We start from the raw sequence: 20,489 nt of genomic DNA on the forward strand, positions 1-20,489 counted from the left end.
CTGTATCATTCCCCAGTTAACTGGTGCAATGGGTAAATAGCATTTTTGGGATCCAGGTTAGGTAGTTGTTTTTTTAACTCGAAATGGACTAGCACTATATTACCTAGATATATTTGGCATGAGTAGGTAAGCAATGTCATCTGACTACTGACATCTGTGTTCAAGGGGAAGTGGAATGTGATGCAGACAAGAGTTTACTTTACAAAAAAGGACGAAATGGAAAACATTCATAGTCAAACCTGAAGGCAAGATAGGTGGAAGAAAGTTTAAAAGGAGGACAGAAAGCAAAGTCTATGTTGAATTGATCATTTTGTAGATCAGTTGATAAAAATGTTAATAGAGAAAAAAGTACTACAGCTGATTCCAAGACCTATTTTGTTAGAAGCAAGGAACCCCTCAACTGTGCCGAAACCCGGGATTGAACCAGAGACCTTTAGATCTTCAGTCTAACGCTCTCCCAACTGAGCTATTTCGGCCTTCTGATAGCTGGGGTCTTCATACTTTAATTTGAACCATTTAACAAAATAGATGCAGGACCTGGATTTTTAACCTCATATGGTAGAGATATGTTTTAAGGAGTCCTGTATCATTCCCCAGTTAACTGGTGCAATGGGTAAATAGAATTTTTGGGATCCAGGTTAGGTAGTTGTTTTTTTAACTCTGAATGGACTAGCACTATATTACCCAGATATATTTGGCATGAGTAGGTAAGAAATGTCATCTGACTACTGACATCTGTGTTCAAGGGGAAGTGGAATGTGATGCAGACAAGAGTTTACTTTACAAAAAAGGACGAAATGGAAAACATTCATAGTCAAACCTGAAGGCAAGATAGGTGGAAGAAAGTTTAAAAGGAGGACAGAAAGCAAAGTCTATGTTGAATTGATCATTTTGTAGATCAGTTGATAAAAATGTTGATAGAGAAAAAAGTACTATAGCTGATTCCAAGACCTATTTTGTTAGAAGCAAGGAACCTCTCAACTGTGCCGAAACCCGGGATTGAACCAGGGACCTTTAGATCTTTAGTCTAACACTATCCCAACTTAGCTATTTCGGCCTGCTTATAGCTGTGGTCTTCATACTTTAATTTAAACCATTTAACAAAATAGATGCAGGACCTGGATTTTTAACCTTATATGGTGAGATATGTTTTAAGGAGTCCTGTATCATTCCGCAATTAACTGGTGCAATGGGTAAATAGCATTTTTGGGATCCAGGTTAGGTAGTTGTTTTTTTAACTCTGAATGGACTAGCACTATATTACCCAGATATATTTGGCATGAGTAGGTAAGCAATGTCATCTGACTACTGACATCTGTGTTCAAGGGGAAGTGGAATGTGATGCAGACAAGAGTTTACTTTACAAAAAAGGACGAAATGGGAAACATTCATTATCAAACCTGAAGGCAAGATAGGTGGAAGAAAGTTTAAAAGGAGGACAGAAAGCAAAGTCTATGTTGAATTGATCATTTTGTAGATCAGTTGATAAAAATGTTGATAGAGAAAAAAGTACTACAGCTGATTCCAAGACCTATTTTGTTAGAAGCAAGGAACGTCTCAACTGTGCCGAAACCCGGGATGGAACCAGGGACCTTTAGATCTTCAGTCTAACGCTCTCCCAACTGAGCTATTGCGGCCTGCTTATAGCTGTTGTCTTCATACTTTAATTTAAACTATTTAACAAAATAGATGCAGGACCTGGATTTTTAACCTCATATGGTAGAGATATGTTTTAAGGAGTCCTGTATCATTCCGCAATTAACTGGTGCAATGGGCAAATAGCAGTTTTGGGATCCAGGTTAGGTAGTTGTTTTTTTAACTCTGAATGGACTAGCACTATATTACCCAGATATATTTGGCATGAGTAGGTAAGCAATGTCATCTGACTACTGACATCTGTATTCAAGGGGAGGTGGAAGGTAATGAAGACAAGAGTTTACTTTACAAAAAAGCATGAAATGGGAAATATTCATTGTCAAACCTGAAGGTAAGAGAGGTGGAAGCAAGTTTAGAAGGAGGACATAAAGCAAAGTCTATGTTAAATTGATTGTGTTGTAGATCAGTTGGAAAAAATTTGATGAATAGAGAAAAAGTACTACAGCTGATTCCAAGACCTATTTTGTTAGAAGCAAGGAACCTCTCAACTGTGACGAAACCCGGGATTGAACCAGGGACCTTTAGATCTTCAGTCTAACGCTCTCCCAACTGAGCTATTTCGGCCTGCTTATAGCTGTGGTCTTCATACTTTAATTTAAACCATTTAACAAAATAGATGCAGCACCTGGATTTTTAACCTCATATGGTAGAGATATGTTTTAAGGAGTCCTGTATCATTCCGCAATTAACTGGTACAATGGGTAAATAGCATTTTTTGGATCCAGGTTAGGTAGTTGTTTTTTTAACTCTGAATGGACTAGCACTATATTACCCAGATATATTTGGCATGAGTAGGTAAGCAATGTCATCTGACTACTGACATCTGTGTTCAAGGGGAAGTGGAATGTGATGCAGACAAGAGTTTACTTTACAAAAAAGGACGAAATGGAAAACATTCATAGTCAAACCTGAAGGCAAGATAGGTGGAAGAAAGTTTAAAAGGAGGACAGAAAGCAAAGTCTATGTTGAATTGATCATTTTGTAGATCAGTTGATAAAAATGTTAATAGAGAAAAAAGTACTACAGCTGATTCCAAGACCTATTTTGTTAGAAGCAAGGAACCTCTCAACTGTGCCGAAACCCGGGATTGAACCAGAGACCTTTAGATCTTCAGTCTAACGCTCTCCCAACTGAGCTATTTCGGCCTTCTGATAGCTGGGGTCTTCATACTTTAATTTGGACCATTTAACAAAATAGATGCAGGACCTGGATTTTTAACCTCATATGGTAGAGATATGTTTTAAGGAGTCCTGTATCATTCCCCAGTTAACTGGTGCAATGGGTAAATAGCATTTTTGGGATCCAGGTTAGGTAGTTGTTTTTTTAACTCTGAATGGACTAGCACTATATTACCCAGATATATTTGGCATGAGTAGGTAAGCAATGTCATCTGACTACTGACATCTGTGTTCAAGGGGAACTGGAATGTGATGCAGACAAGAGTTTACTTTACAAAAAAGGACGAAATGGAAAACATTCATAGTCAAACCTGAAGGCAAGATAGGTGGAAGAAAGTTTAAAAGGAGGACAGAAAGCAAAGTCTATGTTGAATTGATCATTTTGTAGATCAGTTGATAAAAATGTTGATAGAAAAAAAAGTACTACAGCTGATTCCGAGACCGATTTTGTTAGAAGCAAGGAACCTCTCAACTGTGTCGAAACCCGGAATTGAACCAGGGACCTTTAGATCTTCAGTCTAACGCTCTCCCAGCTTAGCTATTTTGGCGTGCTTATAGCTGTGGTCTTCATACTTTAATTTAAACCATTTAACAAAATAGATGCAGGACCTGGATTTTTAACCTCATATGGTGAGATATGTTTTAAGGAGTCCTGTATCATTCCGCAATTAACTGGTGCAATGGGTAAATAGCATTTTTGGGATCCAGGTTAGGTAGTTGTTTTTTTACCTCTGAATGGACTAGCACTATATTACCCAGATATATTTGGCATGAGTAGGTAAGCAATGTCATCTGACTACTGACATCTGTGTTCAAGGGGAAGTGGAAGGTAATGCAGACAAGAGTTTACTTTACAAAAAAGCATGAAATGGGAAATATTCATTGTCAAACCTGAAGGTAAGAGAGGTGGAAGCAAGTTTAGAAGGAGGACATAAATCAAAGTCTAGGTTTAATTGATTGTGTTGTAGATCAGTTGGAAAAAATGTGATGAATAGAGAAAAAGTACTACAGCTGATTCCAAGACCTAATTTGTTAGAAGCAAGGAACCTCTCAACTGTGCCGAAACCCGGGATTGAATCAGGGAGCTTTAGATCTTCAGTCTAACGCTCTGCCAACTGAGCTATTTCGGCCTGCTTATAGCTGTGGTCTTCATACTTTAATTTAAACCATTTAACAAAATAGATGCAGGACCTGGATTTTTAACCTCATATGGTAGAGATATGTTTTAAGGAGTCCTGTATCATTCCCCAGTTAACTGGTGCAATGGGTAAATAGCATTTTTGGGATCCAGGTTAGGTAGTTGTTTTTTTAACTCGAAATGGACTAGCACTATATTACCTAGATATATTTGGCATGAGTAGGTAAGCAATGTCATCTGACTACTGACATCTGTGTTCAAGGGGAAGTGGAATGTGATGCAGACAAGAGTTTACTTTACAAAAAAGGACGAAATGGAAAACATTCATAGTCAAACCTGAAGGCAAGATAGGTGGAAGAAAGTTTAAAAGGAGGACAGAAAGCAAAGTCTATGTTGAATTGATCATTTTGTAGATCAGTTGATAAAAATGTTAATAGAGAAAAAAGTACTACAGCTGATTCCAAGACCTATTTTGTTAGAAGCAAGGAACCTCTCAACTGTGCCGAAACCCGGGATTGAACCAGAGACCTTTAGATCTTCAGTCTAACGCTCTCCCAACTGAGCTATTTCGGCCTTCTGATAGCTGGGGTCTTCATACTTTAATTTGAACCATTTAACAAAATAGATGCAGGACCTGGATTTTTAACCTCATATGGTAGAGATATGTTTTAAGGAGTCCTGTATCATTCCCCAGTTAACTGGTGCAATGGGTAAATAGAATTTTTGGGATCCAGGTTAGGTAGTTGTTTTTTTAACTCTGAATGGACTAGCACTATATTACCCAGATATATTTGGCATGAGTAGGTAAGAAATGTCATCTGACTACTGACATCTGTGTTCAAGGGGAAGTGGAATGTGATGCAGACAAGAGTTTACTTTACAAAAAAGGACGAAATGGAAAACATTCATAGTCAAACCTGAAGGCAAGATAGGTGGAAGAAAGTTTAAAAGGAGGACAGAAAGCAAAGTCTATGTTGAATTGATCATTTTGTAGATCAGTTGATAAAAATGTTGATAGAGAAAAAAGTACTATAGCTGATTCCAAGACCTATTTTGTTAGAAGCAAGGAACCTCTCAACTGTGCCGAAACCCAGGATTGAACCAGGGACCTTTAGATCTTTAGTCTAACACTATCCCAACTTAGCTATTTCGGCCTGCTTATAGCTGTGGTCTTCATACTTTAATTTAAACCATTTAACAAAATAGATGCAGGACCTGGATTTTTAACCTTATATGGTGAGATATGTTTTAAGGAGTCCTGTATCATTCCGCAATTAACTGGTGCAATGGGTAAATAGCATTTTTGGGATCCAGGTTAGGTAGTTGTTTTTTTAACTCTGAATGGACTAGCACTATATTACCCAGATATATTTGGCATGAGTAGGTAAGCAATGTCATCTGACTACTGACATCTGTGTTCAAGGGGAAGTGGAATGTGATGCAGACAAGAGTTTACTTTACAAAAAAGGACGAAATGGGAAACATTCATTATCAAACCTGAAGGCAAGATAGGTGGAAGAAAGTTTAAAAGGAGGACAGAAAGCAAAGTCTATGTTGAATTGATCATTTTGTAGATCAGTTGATAAAAATGTTGATAGAGAAAAAAGTACTACAGCTGATTCCAAGACCTATTTTGTTAGAAGCAAGGAACGTCTCAACTGTGCCGAAACCCGGGATGGAACCAGGGACCTTTAGATCTTCAGTCTAACGCTCTCCCAACTGAGCTATTGCGGCCTGCTTATAGCTATTGTCTTCATACTTTAATTTAAACTATTTAACAAAATAGATGCAGGACCTGGATTTTTAACCTCATATGGTAGAGATATGTTTTAAGGAGTCCTGTATCATTCCGCAATTAACTGGTGCAATGGGCAAATAGCAGTTTTGGGATCCAGGTTAGGTAGTTGTTTTTTTAACTCTGAATGGACTAGCACTATATTACCCAGATATATTTGGCATGAGTAGGTAAGCAATGTCATCTGACTACTGACATCTGTATTCAAGGGGAGGTGGAAGGTAATGAAGACAAGAGTTTACTTTACAAAAAAGCATGAAATGGGAAATATTCATTGTCAAACCTGAAGGTAAGAGAGGTGGAAGCAAGTTTAGAAGGAGGACATAAAGCAAAGTCTATGTTAAATTGATTGTGTTGTAGATCAGTTGGAAAAAATTTGATGAATAGAGAAAAAGTACTACAGCTGATTCCAAGACCTATTTTGTTAGAAGCAAGGAACCTCTCAACTGTGACGAAACCCGGGATTGAACCAGGGACTTTTAGATCTTCAGTCTAACGCTCTCCCAACTGAGCTATTTCGGCCTGCTTATAGCTGTGGTCTTCATACTTTAATTTAAACCATTTAACAAAATAGATGCAGCACCTGGATTTTTAACCTCATATGGTAGAGATATGTTTTAAGGAGTCCTGTATCATTCCGCAATTAACTGGTACAATGGGTAAATAGCATTTTTTGGATCCAGGTTAGGTAGTTGTTTTTTTAACTCTGAATGGACTAGCACTATATTACCCAGATATATTTGGCATGAGTAGGTAAGCAATGTCATCTGACTACTGACATCTGTGTTCAAGGGGAAGTGGAATGTGATGCAGACAAGAGTTTACTTTACAAAAAAGGACGAAATGGAAAACATTCATAGTCAAACCTGAAGGCAAGATAGGTGGAAGAAAGTTTAAAAGGAGGACAGAAAGCAAAGTCTATGTTGAATTGATCATTTTGTAGATCAGTTGATAAAAATGTTAATAGAGAAAAAAGTACTACAGCTGATTCCAAGACCTATTTTGTTAGAAGCAAGGAACCTCTCAACTGTGCCGAAACCCGGGATTGAACCAGAGACCTTTAGATCTTCAGTCTAACGCTCTCCCAACTGAGCTATTTCGGCCTTCTGATAGCTGGGGTCTTCATACTTTAATTTGGACCATTTAACAAAATAGATGCAGGACCTGGATTTTTAACCTCATATGGTAGAGATATGTTTTAAGGAGTCCTGTATCATTCCCCAGTTAACTGGTGCAATGGGTAAATAGCATTTTTGGGATCCAGGTTAGGTAGTTGTTTTTTTAACTCTGAATGGACTAGCACTATATTACCCAGATATATTTGGCATGAGTAGGTAAGCAATGTCATCTGACTACTGACATCTGTGTTCAAGGGGAAGTGGAATGTGATGCAGACAAGAGTTTACTTTACAAAAAAGGACGAAATGGAAAACATTCATAGTCAAACCTGAAGGCAAGATAGGTGGAAGAAAGTTTAAAAGGAGGACAGAAAGCAAAGTCTATGTTGAATTGATCATTTTGTAGATCAGTTGATAAAAATGTTGATAGAGAAAAAAGTACTATAGCTGATTCCAAGACCTATTTTGTTAGACGCAAGGAACCTCTCAACTGTGCCGAAACCCGGGATTGAACCAGGGACCTTTAGATCTTTAGTCTAACACTCTCCCAACTTAGCTATTTCGGCCTGCTTATAGCTGTGGTCTTCATACTTTAATTTAAACCATTTAACAAAATAGATGCAGGACCTGGATTTTTAACCTTATATGGTGAGATATGTTTTAAGGAGTCCTGTATCATTCCGCAATTAACTGGTGCAATGGGTAAATAGCATTTTTGGGATCCAGGTTAGGTAGTTGTTTTTTTAACTCTGAATGGACTAGCACTATATTACCCAGATATATTTGGCATGAGTAGGTAAGCAATGTCATCTGACTACTGACATCTGTGTTCAAGGGGAAGTGGAAGGTAATGCAGACAAGAGTTTACTTTACAAAAAAAGCATGAAATGGGAAATATTCATTGTCAAACCTGAAGGTAAGAGAGGTGGAAGCAAGTTTAGAAGGAGGATATAAAGCAAAGTCTATGTTAAATTGATTGTGTTGTAGATCAGTTGGAAAAAATTTGATGAATAGAGAAAAAGTACTACAGCTGATTCCAAGACCTATTTTGTTAGAAGCAAGGAACCTCTCAACTGTGCCGAAACCCGGGATTGAACCAGGGACCTTTAGATCTTCAGTCTAACGCTCTCCCAACTGAGCTATTTCGGCCTGCTTACAGCTGTGGTCTTCATACTTTAATTTAAACCATTTAACAAAATAGATGCAGGACCTGGATTTTTAACCTCATATGGTAGAGATATGTTTTAAGGAGTCCTGTATCATTCCCCAGTTAACTGGTGCAATGGGTAAATAGCATTTTTGGGATCCAGGTTAGGTAGTTGTTTTTTTAACTCTGAATGGACTAGCACTATATTACCTAGATATATTTGGCATGCGTAGTTAAGCAATGTCATCTGACTACTGACATCTGTGTTCAAGGGGAAGTGGAATGTGATGCAGACAAGAGTTTACTTTACAAAAAAGGACGAAATGGGAAACATTCAGTGTGAAACCTGAAGGCAAGATAGGTGGAAGAAAGTTTAAAAGGAGGACAGAAAGCAAAGTCTATGTTGAATTGATCATTTTGTAGATCAGTTGATAAAAATGTTGATAGAGAAAAAAGTACTACAGCTGATTCCTAGACCTATTTTGTTAGAAGCAAGGAACCTCTCAACTGTGCCGAAATCCGGGATTGAACCAGGGACCTTTAGATCTTCAGTCTAACGCTCTCCCAACTGAGCTATTGCGGCCTGCTTATAGCTGTGGTCTTCATACTTTAATTTAAATCATTTAACAAAATAGATGCAGGACCTGGATTTTTAACCACATATGGTAGAGATATGTTTTAAGGAGTCCTGTATCATTCCGCAATTAACTGGTGCAATGGGCAAATAGCATTTTTGGGATCCAGGTTAGGTAGTTGTTTTTTTAACTCTGAATGGACTAGCACTATATTACCCAGATATATTTGGCATGAGTAGGTAAGCAATGTCATCTGACTACTGACATCTGTGTTCAAGGGGAAGTGGAAGGTAATGCAGACAAGAGTTTACTTTACAAAAAAGCATGAAATGGGAAATATTCATTGTCAAACCTGAAGGTAAGAGAGGTGGAAGCAAGTTTAGAAGGAGGACATAAAGCAAAGTCTATGTTAAATTGATTGTGTTGTAGATCAGTTGGAAAAAATTTGATGAATAGAGAAAAAGTACTACAGCTGATTCCAAGACCTATTTTGTTAGAAGCAAGGAACCTCTCAACTGTGCCGAAACCCGGGATTGAACCAGGGACCTTTAGATCTTCAGTCTAACGCTCTCCCAACTGAGCTATTTCGGCCTGCTTATAGCTGTGGTCTTCATACTTTAATTTAAACCATTTAACAAAATAGATGCAGGACCTGAATTTTTAACCTCATATGGTAGAGATATGTTTTAAGGAGTCCTGTATCATTCCGCAATTAACTGGTACAATGGGTAAATAGCATTTTTTGGATCCAGGTTAGGTAGTTGTTTTTTTAACTCTGAATGGACTAGCACTATATTATCCAGATATATTTGGCATGAGTAGGTAAGCAATGTCATCTGACTACTGACATCTGTGTTCAAGGGGAAGTGGAATGTGATGCAGACAAGAGTTTACTTTACAAAAAAGGACGAAATGGAAAACATTCATAGTCAAACCGGAAGGCAAGATAGGTGGAAGAAAGTTTAAAAGGAGGACAGAAAGCAAAGTCTATGTTGAATTGATCATTTTGTAGATCAGTTGACAAAAATGTTAATAGAGAAAAAGTACTACAGCTGATTCCAAGACCTATTTTGTTAGAAGCAAGGAACCTCTCAACTGTGCCGAAACCCGGGATTGAACCAGGGACCTTTAGATCTTCAGTCTAACGCTCTCCCAACTGAGCTATTTCGGCCTTCTGACAGCTGGGGTCTTCATACTTTAATTTGAACCATTTAACAAAATAGATGCAGGACCTGGATTTTTAACCTCATATGGTAGAGATATGTTTTAAGGAGTCCTGTATCATTCCCCAGTTAACTGGTGCAATGGGTAAATAGCATTTTTGGGATCCAGGTTAGGTAGTTGTGTTTTTTAACTCTGAATGGACTAGCACTATATTTCCCAGATATATTTGGCATGAGTAGGTAAGCAATGTCATCTGACTACTGACATCTGTGTTCAAGGGGAAGTGGAATGTGATGCAGACAAGGGTTTACTTTACAAAAAAGGACGAAATGGGAAACATTCATAGTCAAACCTGAAGGCAAGATAGGTGGAAGAAAGTTTAAAAGGAGGACAGAAAGCAAAGTCTATGTTGAATTGATCATTTTGTAGATCAGTTGATAAAAATGTTGATAGAGAAAAAAGTACTACAGCTGATTCCAAGACCTATTTTGTTAGAAGCAAGGAACCTCTCAACTGTGCCGAAACCCGGGATTGAACCAGGGACCTTTAGATCTTCAGTCTAACGCTCTCCCAACTTAGCTATTTCGGCCTGCTTATAGCTGTGGTCTTCATACTTTAATTTAAACCATTTAACAAAATAGATGCAGGACCTGGATTTTTAACCTCATATGGTGAGATATGTTTTAAGGAGTCCTGTATCATTCTGCAATTAACTGGTGCAATGGGTAAATAGCATTTTTGGGATCCAGGTTAGGTAGTTGTTTTTTTAACTCTGAATGGACTAGCACTATATTACCCAGATATATTTGGCATGAGTAGGTAAGCAATGTCATCTGACTACTGACATCTGTGTTCAAGGGGAAGTGGAAGGTAATGCAGACAAGAGTTTACTTTACAAAAAAGCATGAAATGGGAAATATTCATTGTCAAACCTGAAGGTAAGAGAGGTGGAAGCAAGTTTAGAAGGAGGATATATAGCAAAGTCTATGTTAAATTGATTGTGTTGTAGATCAGTTGGAAAAAATTTGATGAATAGAGAAAAAGTACTACAGCTGATTCCAAGACCTATTTTGTTAGAAGCAAGGAACCTCTCAACTGTGCCGAAACCCGGGATTGAACCAGGGACCTTTAGATCTTCAGTCTAACGCTCTCCCAACTGAGCTATTTCGGCCTTCTGATAGCTTTGGTCTTCATACTTTAATTTGAACCATTTAACAAAATAGATGCAGGACCTGGATTTTTAACCTCATATGGTAGAGATATGTTTTAAGGAGTCCTGTATCATTCCCCAGTTAACTGGTGCAATGGGTAAATAGCATTTTTGGGATCCAGGTTAGGTAGTTGTTTTTTTAACTCTGAATGGACTAGCACTATATTACCTAGATATATTTGGCATGAGTAGGTAAGCAATGTCATCTGACTACTGACATCTGTGTTCAAGGGGAAGTGGAATGTGATGCAGACAAGAGTTTACTTTACAAAAAAGGACGAAATGGGAAACATTCATTGTCAAACCTGAAGGCAAGATAGGTGGAAGAAAGTTTAAAAAGAGGACAGAAAGCAAAGTCTATGTTGAATTGATCATTTTGTAGATCAGTTGATAAAAATGTTGATAGAGAAAAAAGTACTACAGCTTATTCCAAGACCTATTTTGTTAGAAGCAAGGAACCTCTCAACTGTGCCGAAACCCGGGATTGAACCAGGGACCTTTAGATCTTCAGTCTAACGCTCTCCCAACTGAGCTATTGCAGCCTGCTTATAGCTGTTGTCTTCATACTTTAATTTAAACCATTTAACAAAATAGATGCAGGACCTGGATTTTTAACCTCATATGGTAGAGATATGTTTTAAGGAGTCCTGTATCATTCCACAATTAACTGGTGCAATGGGTAAATAGCATTTTTGGGATCCAGGTTAGGTAGTTGGTTTTTTAACTCTGAATGGACTAGCACTATATTACCCAGATATATTTGGCATGAGTAGGTAAGCAATGTCATCTGACTACTGACATCTGTGTTCAAGGGGAAGTGGAAGGTAATGCAGACAAGAGTTTACTTTACAAAAAAGCTTGAAATGGGAAATATTCATTGTCAAACCTGAAGGTAAGAGAGGTGGAAGCAAGTTTAGAAGGAGGATATAAAGCAAAGTCTATGTTAAATTGATTGTGTTGTAGATCAGTTGGAAAAAATTTGATGAATAGAGAAAAAGTACTACAGCTCATTCCAAGACCTATTTTGTTAGAAGCAAGGAACCTCTCAACTGTGCCGAAAGCCGGGATTGAACCAGGGACCTTTAGATCTTCAGTCTAACGCTCTCCCAACTGAGCTATTTCAGCCTTCTGATAGCTGTGGTCTTCATACTTTAATTTGAACCATTTAACAAAATAGATGCAGGACCTGGATTTTTAACCTCATATGGTAGAGATATGTTTTAAGGAGTCCTGTATCATTCCCCAGTTAACTGGTGCAATGGGTAAATAGCATTTTTGGGATCCAGGTTAGGTAGTTGTTTTTTAACTCTGAATGGACTAGCACTATATTACCTAGATATATTTGGCATGAGTAGGTAAGCAATGTCATCTGACTACTGACATCTGTGTTCAAGGGGAAGTGGAATGTGATGCAGACAAGATTTTACTTTACAAAAAAGGACGAAATGGGAAACATTCATTGTCAAACCTGAAGGCAAGATAGGTGGAAGAAAGTTTAAAAAGAGGACAGAAAGCAAAGTCTATGTTGAATTGATCATTTTGTAGATCAGTAGATAAAAATGTTGATAGAGAAAAAAGTACTACAGCTCATTCCAAGACCTATTTTGTTAGAAGCAAGGAACCTCTCAACTGTGCCGAAACCCGGGATTGAACCAGGGACCTTTAGATCTTCAGTCTAATGCTCTCCCTACTGAGCTATTTCGGCCTGCTTATAGCTGTGGTCTTCATACTTTAATTTAAACCATTTAACAAAATAGATGCAGGACCTGGATTTTTAACCTCATATGGTAGAGATATGTTTTAAGGAGTCCTGTATCATTCCCCACTTAGCTGGTGCAATGGGTAAATAGCATTTTTGGGATCCAGGTTAGGTAGTTGTTTTTTTAACTCTGAATGGACTAGCACTATATTACCTAGATATATTTGGCATGAGTAGGTAAGCAATGTCATCTGACTACTGACATCTGTGTTCAAGGGGAAGTGGAATGTGATGCAGACAAGAGTTTACTTTACAAAAAAGGACGAAATGGGAAACATTCATTGTCAAACCTGAAGGCAAGATAGGTGGAAGAAAGTTTAAAAGGAGGACAGAAAGCAAAGTCTATGTTGAATTGATCATTTTGTAGATCAGTTGATAAAAATGTTGATAGAGAAAAAAGTACTACAGCTGATTCCAAGACCTATTTTGTTAGAAGCAAGGAACCTCTCAACTGTGCCGAAACCCGGGATGGAACCAGGGACCTTTAGATCTTCTGTCTAACACTCTCCCAACTGAGCTATTGCGGCCTGCTTATAGCTGTGGTCTTCATACTTTAATTTAAACCATTTAACAAAATAGATGCAGGACCTGGATTTTTAACCTCATATGGTAGAGATATGTTTTAAGGAGTCCTGTATCATTCCGCAATTAACTGGTGCAATGGGCAAATAGCAGTTTTGGGATCCAGGTTAGGTAGTTGTTTTTTTAACTCTGAATGGACTAGCACTATATTACCCAGATATTTTTGGCATGAGTAGGTAAGCAATGTCATCTGACTACTGACATCTGTATTCAAGGGGAGGTGGAAGGTAATGCAGACAAGAGTTTACTTTACAAAAAAGCATGAAATGGGAAATATTCATTGTCAAACCTGAAGGTAAGAGAGGTGGAAGCAAGTTTAGAAGGAGGACATAAAGCAAAGTCTATGTTAAATTGATTGTGTTGTAGATCAGGTGGAAAAAATTTGATGAATAGAGAAAAAGTACTACAGCTGATTCCAAGACCTATTTTGTTAGAAGCAAGGAACCTCTCAACTGTGCCGAAACCCGGGATTGAACTAGGGACCTTTAGATCTTCAGTCTAACGCTCTCCCAACTGAGCTATTTCGGCCTGCTTATAGCTGTGGTCTTCATACTTTAATTTAAACCATTTAACAAAATAGATGCAGGACCTGGATTTTTAACCTCATATGGTAGAAATATGTTTTAAGGAGTCCTGTATCATTCCGCAATTAACTGGTACAATGGGTAAATAGCATTTTTTGGATCCAGGTTAGGTAGTTGTTTTTTTAACTCTTAATGGACTAGCACTATATTACCCAGATATATTTGGCATGAGTAGGTAAGCAATGTCATCTGACTACTGACATCTGTGTTCAAGGGGAAGTGGAAGGTAATGCAGACAAGAGTTTACTTTACAAAAAAGCATGAAATGGGAAATATTCATTGTCAAACCTGAAGGTAAGAGAGGTGGAAGCAAGTTTAGAAGGAGGACATAAAGCAAAGTCTATGTTAAATTGATTGTGTTGTAGATCAGTTGGAAAAAATTTGATGAATAGAGAAAAAGTACTACAGCTGATTCCAAGACCTATTTTGTTAGAAGCAAGGAACCTCTCAACTGTGCCGAAACCCGGGATTGAACCAGGGACCTTTAGATCTTCAGTCTAACGCTCTCCCAACTGAGCTATTTCAGCCTTCTGATAGCTGTGGTCTTCATACTTTAATTTGAACCATTTAACAAAATAAATTCATGACCTGGATTTTTAACCTCATATGGTAGAGATATGTTTTAAGGAGTCCTGTATCATTCCCCAGTTAACTGGTGCAATGGGTAAATAGCATTTTTGGGATCCAGGTTAGGTAGTTGTTTTTTTAACTCTGAATGGACTAGCACTATATTACCTAGATATATTTGGCATGAGTAGGTAAGCAATGTCATCTGACTACTGACATCTGTGTTCAAGGGGAAGTGGAATGTGATGCAGACAAGAGTTTACTTTACAAAAAAGGACGAAATGGGAAACATTCATTGTCAAACCTGAAGGCAAGATAGGTGGAAGAAAGTTTAAAAAGAGGACAGAAAGCAAAGTCTATGTTGAATTGATCATTTTGTAGATCAGTTGATAAAAATGTTGATAGAGAAAAAAGTACTACAGCTTATTCCAAGACCTATTTTGTTAGAAGCAAGGAACCTCTCAACTGTGCCGAAACCCGGTATTGAACCAGGGACCTTTAGATCTTCAGTCTAACGCTCTCCCAACTGAGCTATTGCGGCCTGCTTATAGCTGTGGTCTTCATACTTTAATTTAAACCATTTAACAAAATAGATGCAGGACCTGGATTTTTAACCTCATATGGTAGAGATATGTTTTAAGGAGTCCTGTATCATTCCGCAATTAACTGGTGCAATGGGCAAATAGCAGTTTTGGGATCCAGGTTAGGTAGTTGTTTTTTTAACTCTGAATGGACTAGCACTATATTACCCAGATATATTTGGCATGAGTAGGTAAGCAATGTCATCTGACTACTGACATCTGTATTCAAGGGGAGGTGGAAGGTAATGCAGACAAGAGTTTACTTTACAAAAAAGCATGAAATGGGAAATATTCGTTGTCAAACCTGAAGGTAAGAGAGGTGGAAGCAAGTTTAGAAGGAGGACATAAAGCAAAGTCTATGTTAAATTGATTGTGTTGTAGATCAGTTGGAAAAAAATTGATGAATAGAGAAAAAGTACTACAGCTGATTCCAAGACCTATTTTGTTAGAAGCAAGGAACCTCTCAACTGTGCCGAAACACAGGATTGAACCAGGGACCTTTAGATCTTCAGTCTAACGCTCTCCCAACTGAGCTATTTTGACCTGCTTATAGCTGTGGTCTTCATACTTTAATTTAAACCATTTAACAAAATAAATGCAGGACCTGGATTTTTAACCTCATATGGTAGAGATATGTTTTAAGGAGTCCTGTATCATTCCCCAGTTAACTGGTGCAATGGGTAAATAGCATTTTTGGGATCCAGGTTAGGTAGTTGTTTTTTTAACTCTGAATGGACTAGCACTATATTGCCTAGATATATTTGGCATGAGTAGGTAAGCAATGTCATCTGACTACTGACATCTGTGTTCAAGGGGAAGTGGAATGTGATGCAGACAAGAGTTTACTTTACAAAAAAGGACGAAATGGGAAACATTCATTGTCAAACCTGAAGGCAAGATAGGTGGAAGAAAGTTTAAAAGGAGGACAGAAAGCAAAGTCTATGTTGAATTGATCATTTTGTAGATCAGTTGATAAAAATGTTGATAGAGAAAAAAGTACTACAGCTGATTCCAAGACCTATTTTGTTAGAAGCAAGGAACCTCTCAACTGTGCCGAAACCCGGGATGGAACCAGGGACCTTTAGATCTTCAGTCTAACGCTCTCCCAACTGAGCTATTGCGGCCTGCTTATAGCTGTGGTCTTCATACTTTAATTTAAACCATTTAACAAAATAGATTCAGGACCTGGATTTTTAACCTCATATGGTAGAGATATGTTTTAAGGAGTCCTGTATCATTCCGCAATTAACTGGTGCAATGGGCAAATAGCAGTTTTGGGATCCAGGTTAGGTAGTTGTTTTTTTAACTCTGAATGGACTAGCACTATATTACCCAGATATATTTGGCATGAGTAGGTAAGCAATGTCATCTGACTACTGACATCTGTATTCAAGGGGAGGTGGAAGGTAATGCAGACAAGAGTTTACTTTACAAAAAAGCATGAAATGGGAAATATTCATTGTCAAACCTGAAGGTAAGAGAGGTGGAAGCAAGTTTAGAAGGAGGACATAAAGCAAAGTCTATGTTAAATTGATTGTGTTGTAGATCAGTTGGAAAAAATTTGATGAATAGAGAAAAAGTACTACAGCTGATTCCAAGACCTATTTTGTTAGAAGCAAGGAACCTCTCAACTGTGCCGAAACCCGGGATTGAACCAGGGACCTTTAGATCTTCAGTCTAACGCTCTCCCAACTGAGCTATTTCGGCCTGCTTATAGCTGTGGTCTTCATACTTTAATTTAAACCATTTAACAAAATAGATGCAGGACCTGGATTTTTAACCTCATATGGTAGAGATATGTTTTAAGGAGTCCTGTATCATTCCGCAATTAACTGGTACAATGGGTAAATAGCATTTTTTGGATCCAGGTTAGGTAGTTGTTTTTTTAACTCTGAATGGACTAGCACTATATTATCCAGATATATTTGGCATGAGTAGGTAAGCAATGTCATCTGACTACTGACATCTGTGTTCAAGGGGAAGTGGAAGGTAATGCAGACAAGAGTTTACTTTACAAAAAAGCATGAAATGGGAAATATTCATTGTCAAACCTGAAGGTAAGAGAGGTGGAAGCAAGTTTAGAAGGAGGACATAAAGCAAAGTCTATGTTAAATTGATTGTGTTGTAGATCAGTTGGAAAAAATTTGATGAATAGAGAAAAAGTACTACAGCTGATTCCAAGACCTATTTTGTTAGAAGCAAGGAACCTCTCAACTGTGCCGAAACCCGGGATTGAACCAGGGACCTTTAGATCTTCAGTCTAACGCTCTCCCAACTGAGCTATTTCGGCCTTCTGATAGCTTGGGTCTTCATACTTTAATTTGAACCATTTAACAAAATAGATGCAGGACCTGGATTTTTAACCTCATATGGTAGAGATATGTTTTAAGGAGTCCTGTATCATTCCCAATTAACTGGTGCAATGGGTAAATAGCATTTTTGGGATCCAGGTTAGGTAGTTGTTTTTTAACTCTGAATGGACTAGCACTATATTACCTAGATATATTTGGCATGAGTAGTTAAGCAATGTCATCTGACTACTGACATCTGTGTTCAAGGGGAAGTGGAATGTGATGCAGACAAGAGTTTACTTTACAAAAAAGGACGAAATGGGAAACATTCATTGTGAAACCTGAAGGCAAGATAGGTGGAAGAAAGTTTAAAAGGAGGACAGAAAGCAAAGTCTATGTTGAATTGATCATTTTGTAGATCAGTTGATAAAAATGTTGATAGAGAAAAAAGTACTACAGCTGATTCCAAGACCTATTTTATTAGAAGCAAGGAACCTCTCAACTGTGCCGAAAGCCGGGATTGAACCAGGGACCATTAGATCTTCAGTCTTACGCTCTCCCAACTGAGCTATTGCGGCCTGCTTATAGCTGTGGTCTTCATACTTTAATTTAAATCATTTAACAAAATAGATGCAGGACCTGGATTTTTAACCTCATATGGTAGAGATATGTTTTAAGGAGTCCTGTATCATTCCGCAATTAACTGGTGCAATGGGTAAATAGCATTTTTGGGATCCAGGTTAGGTAGTTGTTTTTTTAACTCTGAATGGACTAGCACTATATTACCCAGATATATTTGGCATGAGTAGGTAAGCAATGTCATCTAACTACTGACATCTGTGTTCAAGGGGAAGTGGAAGGTAATGCAGACAAGAGTTTACTTTACAAAAAAGCATGAAATGGGAAATATTCATTGTCAAACCTGAAGGTAAGAGAGGTGGAAGCAAGTTTAGAAGGAGGACATAAAGCAAAGTCTATGTTAAATTGATTGTGTTGTAGATCAGTTGGAAATAAATTGATGAATAGAGAAAAAGTACTACAGCTGATTCCAAGACCTATTTTGTTAGAAGCAAGGAACCTCTCAACTGTGCCGAAACCCGGGATTGAACCAGGGACCTTTAGATCTTCAGTCTAACGCTCTCCCAACTGAGCTATTTCAGCATTCTGATAGCTGGGGTCTTCATACTTTAATTTGAACCATTTAACAAAATAGATGCAGGACCTGGATTTTTAACCTCATATGGTAGAGATATGTTTTAAGGAGTCCTGTATCATTCCCCAGTTAACTGGTGCAATGGGTAAATAGCATTTTTGGGATCCAGGTTAGGTAGTTGTTTTTTTAACTCTGAATGGACTAGCACTATATTACCTAGATATATTTGGCATGAGTAGGTAAGCAATGTCATCTGACTACTGACATCTGTGTTCAAGGGGAAGTGGAATGTGATGCAGACAAGAGTTTACTTTACAAAAAAGGACGAAGTGGGAAACATTCATTGTCAAACCTGAAGGCAAGATAGGTGGAAGAAAGTTTAAAAGGAGGACAGAAAGCAAAGTCTATGTTGAATTGATCATTTTGTAGATCAGTTGATAAAAATGTTGATAGAGAAAAAAGTACTACAGCTGAATCCATGACCTATTTTGTTAGAAGCAAGGAACCTCTCAACTGTGCCGAAACCCGGGATTGAACCAGGGACCTTTAGATCTTCAGTCTAAGGCTGTCCCAACTGAGCTATTTCGGCCTGCTTAAAGCTGTGGTCTTCATACTTTAATTTAAACCATTTAACAAAATAGATGCAGGACCTGGATTTTTAACCTCATGTGGTAGAGATATGTTTTAAGGAGTCCTGTATCATTCCCCAGTTAACTGGTGCAATGGGTAAATAGCATTTTTGGGATCCAGGTTAGGTAGTTGTTTTTTTAACTCTGAATGGACTAGCACTATATTACCCAGATATATTTGGCATGAGTAGGTAAGCAATGTCATCTGACTACTGACATCTGTGTTCAAGGGGAAGTGGAAGGTAATGCAGACAAGAGTTTACTTTACAAAAAAGCATGAAATGGGAAATATTCATTGTCAAACCTGAAGGTAAGAGAGGTGGAAGCAAGTTTAGAAGGAGGACATAAAGCAAAGTCTATGTTAAATTGATTGTGTTGTAGATCAGTTGGAAAAAATTTGATGAATAGAGAAAAAGTACTACAGCTGATTCCAAGACCTATTTTGTTAGAAGCAAGGAACGTCTCAACTGTGCCGAAACTCAGGATTGAACCAGGGACCTTTAGATCTTCAGTCTAACGCTCTCCCAACTGAGCTATTTCAGCCTTCTGATAGCTGGGGTCTTCATACTTTAATTTGAACCATTTAACAAAATAGATGCAGGACCTGGATTTTTAACCTCATATGGTAGAGATATGTTTTAAGGAGTCCTGTATCATTCCCCAGTTAACTGGTGCAATGGGTAAATAGCATTTTTGGGATCCAGGTTAGGTAGTTGTTTTTTTAACTCTGAATGGACTAGCACTATATTACCCAGATATATTTGGCATGAGTAGGTAAGCAATGTCATCTGACTACTGACATCTGTGTTCAAGGGGAAGTGGAATGTGATGCAGACAAGAGTTTACTTTACAAAAAAGGACGAAATGGAAAACATTCATAGTCAAACCGGAAGGCAAGATAGGTGGAAGAAAGTTTAAAAGGAGGACAGAAAGCAAAGTCTATGTTGAATTGATCATTTTGTAGATCAGTTGACAAAAATGTTAATAGAGAAAAAGTACTACAGCTGATTCCAAGACCTATTTAGTTAGAAGCAAGGAACCTCTCAACTGTGCCGAAACCCGGGATTGAACCAGGGACCTTTAGATCTTCAGTCTAACGCTCTCCCAACTGAGCTATTTCGGCCTTCTGATAGCTGGGGTCTTCATACTTTAATTTGAACCATTTAACAAAATAGATGCAGGACCTGGATTTTTAACCTCATATGGTAGAGATATGTTTTAAGGAGTCCTGTATCATTCCCCAGTTAACTGGTGCAATGGGTAAATAGCATTTTTGGGATCCAGGTTAGGTAGTTGTTTTTTTAACTCTGAATGGACTAGCACTATATTACCCAGATATATTTGGCATGAGTAGGTAAGCAA

General features: G+C 38.0%; 10 non-coding genes across 10 annotated transcripts; all 10 read right to left on the minus strand.

Moving 5' to 3' along the window:
• Positions 1–984: 984 nt before the first annotated feature.
• Positions 985–1,057, minus strand: TRNAF-AAA (transfer RNA phenylalanine (anticodon AAA)). Its single transcript has one exon. It is a non-coding gene; the product is annotated as a tRNA-Phe (tRNA).
• Positions 1,058–5,053: 3,996 nt separating this feature from the next.
• TRNAF-AAA (transfer RNA phenylalanine (anticodon AAA)) lies at positions 5,054–5,126 on the minus strand. The gene has a single exon. It is a non-coding gene; the product is annotated as a tRNA-Phe (tRNA).
• A 2,252-nt stretch (positions 5,127–7,378) lies between these two features.
• TRNAF-AAA (transfer RNA phenylalanine (anticodon AAA)) lies at positions 7,379–7,451 on the minus strand. Its single transcript has one exon. It is a non-coding gene; the product is annotated as a tRNA-Phe (tRNA).
• Positions 7,452–7,961: 510 nt separating this feature from the next.
• On the minus strand, positions 7,962–8,034 carry TRNAF-GAA (transfer RNA phenylalanine (anticodon GAA)). Its single transcript has one exon. It is a non-coding gene; the product is annotated as a tRNA-Phe (tRNA).
• A 1,091-nt stretch (positions 8,035–9,125) lies between these two features.
• TRNAF-GAA (transfer RNA phenylalanine (anticodon GAA)) lies at positions 9,126–9,198 on the minus strand. Its single transcript has one exon. It is a non-coding gene; the product is annotated as a tRNA-Phe (tRNA).
• Positions 9,199–9,705: 507 nt separating this feature from the next.
• TRNAF-GAA (transfer RNA phenylalanine (anticodon GAA)) lies at positions 9,706–9,778 on the minus strand. Its single transcript has one exon. It is a non-coding gene; the product is annotated as a tRNA-Phe (tRNA).
• A 1,091-nt stretch (positions 9,779–10,869) lies between these two features.
• On the minus strand, positions 10,870–10,942 carry TRNAF-GAA (transfer RNA phenylalanine (anticodon GAA)). Its single transcript has one exon. It is a non-coding gene; the product is annotated as a tRNA-Phe (tRNA).
• A 5,746-nt stretch (positions 10,943–16,688) lies between these two features.
• TRNAF-GAA (transfer RNA phenylalanine (anticodon GAA)) lies at positions 16,689–16,761 on the minus strand. The gene has a single exon. It is a non-coding gene; the product is annotated as a tRNA-Phe (tRNA).
• Positions 16,762–17,271: 510 nt separating this feature from the next.
• TRNAF-GAA (transfer RNA phenylalanine (anticodon GAA)) lies at positions 17,272–17,344 on the minus strand. Its single transcript has one exon. It is a non-coding gene; the product is annotated as a tRNA-Phe (tRNA).
• A 2,833-nt stretch (positions 17,345–20,177) lies between these two features.
• TRNAF-GAA (transfer RNA phenylalanine (anticodon GAA)) lies at positions 20,178–20,250 on the minus strand. The gene has a single exon. It is a non-coding gene; the product is annotated as a tRNA-Phe (tRNA).
• Between the last annotated feature and the right edge of the window lie 239 nt (positions 20,251–20,489).

This window comes from Lissotriton vulgaris, chromosome 8, assembly GCF_964263255.1.
Source record: "Lissotriton vulgaris chromosome 8, aLisVul1.2, whole genome shotgun sequence".
Taxonomy (NCBI): Eukaryota; Metazoa; Chordata; class Amphibia; order Caudata; family Salamandridae; genus Lissotriton; species Lissotriton vulgaris.